At 34.6% G+C, this 5,665-nt stretch overlaps 1 pseudogene; it reads right to left on the minus strand.

Annotated features, from left to right (window-relative positions):
• Positions 1-1,153: 1,153 nt before the first annotated feature.
• LOC107772872 (uncharacterized) lies at positions 1,154-2,229 on the minus strand (annotated as a pseudogene).
• Between the last annotated feature and the right edge of the window lie 3,436 nt (positions 2,230-5,665).

The following is a 5,665-nucleotide window of genomic DNA, read 5'->3' on the forward strand; positions in this document are numbered from 1 at the left end:
ATATTCCAACAAGTCCTAAAACATCATACGAACTTAGTTGAAGCCTCAAATTACATCAAACAATGATAAACCATAAATCATACCTCAATTCAAGCTTAATGAAACTAAGAGTTTTCAACTTCTACATTCGATGCCGAAACCTATCAAATCAAAATGATAAACCATAAATCATACCTCAATTCAAGCTTAATGAAACTAAGAGTTTTCAACTTCTACATTCGATGCCGAAACCTATCAAATCAAGTCCTATTGACCTCAAATTTTTTACACAAGTCATAAATGACATAACAAACCTATTCCAATTTCCATAATCGGATTCCGACCCCGATATCGAAAAGTCAACTCCCCGGTAGAAAATGAAATGCCATTGAATCATATAGCAAACCTTTGAAGATGATAGAAAAGTCACAAAAAGAAGCAAAACACAGTTAGAAAGATAAGGATAGCGTGTGTAAAAATAATTACATTTATTTATTTATTAGCTCTAACATAGTAATTGTTTTTACACTCTTAGTATATGTGATAGTAGATTAATTATCAATTTATAACCAAACTACCAAAATCAACGACCCGATGGCACAATACTTGACCTTATATAGAGGGGTTTCTCTTGCAACATAAAATAAAAACATTTATACATTGTTTTATTGCTTAATTTTGGAAAATGGAAATCTCCCAAACGACAATAACATCTGACAAGCTGAAAATTATTTGTCTGGCAAATTAAACTAGAAGTCCAGTAGCAGTATTTACTTAGCTCTCTAGAGGACAAAGGAAAGCCAGAAGTTGCTTGTGACTTTGTGTACTAAAAAGCAGCTTAACAATTCCAAAAGTTGTCTGGGACCACAAAGCAAGATTTAGGACAACATAAGAAGCTGTTCTTTTGTCCATGCACTTTCCCCTAACACAATAAATATTTTCTGCTTAATTAATTGACAATCAATTTAAAGAAAATCGAGAATCCGTAGCATTTCCCGATATTATTCAAACATTCACTGAAACGAGGAAAAACATTCTTTTACTTCAACATATACTATTGTTATTATACAATACTACTGCTAAGTTCTACTATAAGACGTTAGAAAAATAACATGCATCGAGGCACATTAACGTCCCACGCTTTCCTTGGTTTTCTTAGATTTTCTTTTTCCAACTTTGTCTTCCTAGAAGAAAACATGTCAAACTTTGTTACACCATAGACAAAGCCATCCAACAAAAATCTTAAAACTAAATCTAACTTTCAAAACATGTTTAGATAGAAAAAGGAAAAAAGAAAATAGTTAAACCAACCGATGTGACGATGACTCTATACCGTGCAATTTTCATGGGCTGTAGTCGTTAGTTGATGCTTACTCCTCGGATACAATCATTGCTTCTACTTCGGAAAAAGAAGTTCACGATTTTTTGATCTTTCCAGACAACTCCATGAGTTTAGTAAACTGTTTTAGAAGATCCTAATGACAGTAAATTGAATCTATTCAATTTTTACAATAAGATGGTTGACTGTTGATCGTCTAGTTGTATCTTTCGTCTTTTTTTCTTGATCGTTCGATGACGTCACGAGAGAAACAACAAGATCCGAAAAAGCACCAACGATATATTTGTGGGTATGTTTCGGATTAAGGTTTAAATAACAGAGGAGGAGTTCATGCAATAATTCCCAATTGGCTTTCACGTCGGTCAACTAATGAGCTTCCACCATTTCTTGCATTGATCGTCGGAAATCGGAATACGGGTCAGGCGAGTACGTCTGAATTGCAACGCCGCCGGTGACCACCGACTCTTCTCTCTTCTCCGGCGAAGGGGTGGTCGGAAAATCCACAATGGAGTTGGAGTTACCAGGGGAAGAGAAGAAGAAGCGTTGAGATGCAAAGACATTGGAGAAATCGGGAATATTGTTAGAATCAGTATCAGAATATTCTGAATCTTCAAAAGAAGAGAAGATATAATCTTCTGTTAAGGTGGAGGAATTAGTGAGAGATTTAGAAGTGGCGGAATCAGAAGGAATGTCGAAAACAGAGTTGAAGTTTTTCATAGTTTGTTCATTTTCTTCTTCTTCGAAAGATAGAGAGAGATTTGTGGGAAGGCATTTGAAGTTTGGGAAGCAATGGTAGAATTTCTTTTGAAGAATTCTTGGCATTTTTTGCTGGCGGTGGTGGTGATTTATGGTGGCGCCGCCGGGGATGAGAGAGTAGCTAGGGAGTAGGAGAAGGCAGAAGAAGATGGGAGTAATCGATAAACTGTGATTGAAGAAACATGCATACAATCTACTTATATATGTGTATATTATTTGCTATTCGTCACATTTAATTATAAGATGTTATTATTTCGATAGTCAAATAATATTTTGTTATAATTTTTATGTTTTTTTTTTAATATTTTGACTTATTAACTATGTCGATTTATAGTATTTTTATATAGTTTTTAAATATATAAATTTTATTTTAAAATACTTGAAGAATTTAGGTTCGATTTACACAAAATTAAATACTTTGACTCTCTGTACTTGAAACTCTGTCATATAAGTTGAAATAAAGGGAGTAAGTGATATTCACGCATTCATTGTCTTGATTATTATTATTATTATTATTATTATTACTTTTTGGGGGTTCCATTTGATTATATAATACTCTTAATTTTTTAACGTCGTCGATATGCTCACATTACTGGTTCCAAGCTCAAATAAGAAGGAAGGCTGTGATAAACTGAGGAGCTTAACTTCCGTTAATCGTCATAATCTGTAAGGGTGCATATAATATAGTGAGCCCAAATTACTTGAGATTGAGGTGCAATTGCCATTTAATATATTATTTCTCCAAATTAAAAGAAATTTTTTTATATCCGAAAACTCTTTAATTTTAAATATTACCGAACTTTGTTATGAGTATCATGTCCTAATTACGTGTGTCTAATCTTGACTTGAGGTAATTAGGACTTGTTGGTCTATTTTTTATGTGAATTATGTAGGGAAATGGTGTATATGTGAAGTGACGAGTGTATATGCGTTGTCAGGGGGGTTAAATCATGAGGGATTAGGCTATTTATTTCCATGTCTTCTTTTGTTCTATGTTATCTCTTGTTACATGCTTTAGTTGCTACATATCCTTACTTGTTATCCATGCTTTACTTGTTACTTGTTATTTATTTATTCCTTGTTTCGATTTGTACATTTCTCATGCAATATCTGCTTAACTGCTACATGCTTTTAATTGTATTAATTGTATACTTTTGTTGTCTCATGTTCCACTTGCTTTTACTGCTCTTATATTGCTTGAAGTACTTTATTATGTCATTTAGTTTATGTGAGCAATCTACATATTTTGGTATTATTGATTTGCCAAGGTTTGGGATTGCGAAGTATTGGATATTCTTCATTTGAATTGGTAGTTCCTTATCGTTCCGCATGTTTTATTTTTTCTTTTGTGTTGATATTTCGTAAATACTTGTGTTAGGATGTATATGCTAATAAAATAATATTGGGGGATTAGGTTGCGCACCAACATGGTTAAGAAGATGATCAGTTCCTTCGGTGTGGTAAGGCAATAAAAGTATTTTGTGGCTTTACGTGCGGGCTTGATAGCCTCCATAATTTGATTGATTGGGAAGTATTTGATTATGATGGTTTTGATTACGTGTAAATGGGTTCCGAAAGAGTTATGGCGGTTTAGAACACGACTTGAGTTTATGTCTTTTGTGACTATGGGAAGATGGTTGTGTGTTGCGATTCTTCTTATAAAATGAGTTAAGTGAAAGGTTCTATTTGATGAAGTATTTATTCTATTGGTAGTTCATTGTGGAGTACCCGGATGTGATTGCTACATCACGACCTCAACTAATCAAATTTGCCCTGAAGTTTACAACCCATTAGATAACCACCTAGGTAGAAGTCACAACTCTAGTCCCTTTTAATAATTTGAAAAACTCAAAACCAAAAATATTGTCCTTAGTTTTATACTTGCAAACAATAGAGTAAAGTAGAAGTAGAACACCAATCAAGTTTGTGAAAGTGTAATTGGAGCCAAAACTTACAATTAACTTAGATATATACCTAATCCCATATTCTAACTCCCTGTGAATTTGATCCCGACCTTCGTTGGGTTTATTATTGCATCGACCGCCTCACTACTTAATTATGGTATGGGTTTGGCCGAGATCACTCACATGCCATGAAGTGCTTTCAACATACAGGTTTTGCGGCATCGAGGTACGTTGATAAAGAATATAGTGCTACTGCATGCATAAAAACCTATAGTTGCCTCTTCCACTAGTGGGTCCTGAGCATTATTGGACGCCGAAACCATTTTAAATGGTGTGTAACAAGGATTATGTGCGTCAATGGCAAGTGCAAAAAAGAATGTGGATACGGAACCAAATAGATGTTAGTGATACTGTATATGCGTGTAAATGTGGTATATGTTCCCAAACAAGACACAATCGCCATAAATGTCCTTCAGTTGGTTTGGGAAGCGGTGGTAATTCAGCCTTTGATGCTAGTTCATCCAATGTGCCCAATTTTCAAGGATAAACTTAGTGTTTTATTGCAGTATTTTTGTTGTACTAAATGTATGTAATGGTTTTTTTGCAATATTTATGAAATAAAATTAAGTTTCCAATGTCTTAAATCTAATTGACATTTAGCATTGAAGATTCAATACAACAATTAAAAATAACTTCAACAAATAAATAACGATTTTCATTCGCCATTATTGTCATTGTCTCACTATTTCATTGTCACTGTCTTCATCTTCTTTGTCAACATCTTGTACGCATCCGTTCGTACCGAGGGTATCATAATCTAGGCCCCAGTTGAAACACATTTGTCGTATTTCATCGCTATCATCAATAAGACCACATGCTTGATTTCTACAATAATATGGGGCTCCTACGTCCAACGCCTGCCTTAGAAACTTAGGTAGTCCCTCCCACTTGACAACTGTTAGAAATACACGATAATCAATGTCTCTATGCAATTTTTTATTTTTTAATAAATTCCAATGCTGATCCTCCGTTCCTTGCAGGTAGTTAAGATCATCCAGTGCATGATGAATGGCTAGTGCCTTTTCCATCTCTAAAATCTCCTTCATCAAATGCTGAATCACCTCTCGTTCATCTTTGTATTTTTGTTTGGAAGGTTAAAAATAGTGCTTGTGGTATAACTAGCCCATACCAATGGCATAGTACTTTATAATCACATCTTTTTGAGTAAAGGGGAACCCATTGTAGTTTTTTAACCAAAATTCGCATACCTTCAGGCATTGTAGAATGCACTTCCCCCTCAATAATATGCCCTGCAACTTTGAGATCAGTGTGTATATTGATAGGCTTATTTTCTAAGGGACGTAGAACACCATACCATTTGTCATCAACAAAATCAGTATAGCAACCTAGCATATTTCTTTCAAGGTAAGGATCGATTGTGTTATGACGTGTTCCATGTGGATCTGTTGAACTACCTTCACCTTTTTGGATCTTCTTAAACCACGTATTAAATGTTAGTCGAATTTCTGAAATGGATGTTGTAATGGTTCTTGAAATGGTTTTATAATACTGGAATGTTGGTTCATGTAACGACCCGATCGGTCGTTTTGAGTATTATAGCCTTGTTCCCCCCATTTATTGCTTCTACTGTGCTCTTTTGTTGTTATGTGACTCACCGGGGTGGTTG

The sequence above is a fragment of the Nicotiana tabacum genome, chromosome 17, assembly GCF_000715075.1.
Source record: "Nicotiana tabacum cultivar K326 chromosome 17, ASM71507v2, whole genome shotgun sequence".
NCBI classification, from domain to species: Eukaryota; Viridiplantae; Streptophyta; class Magnoliopsida; order Solanales; family Solanaceae; genus Nicotiana; species Nicotiana tabacum.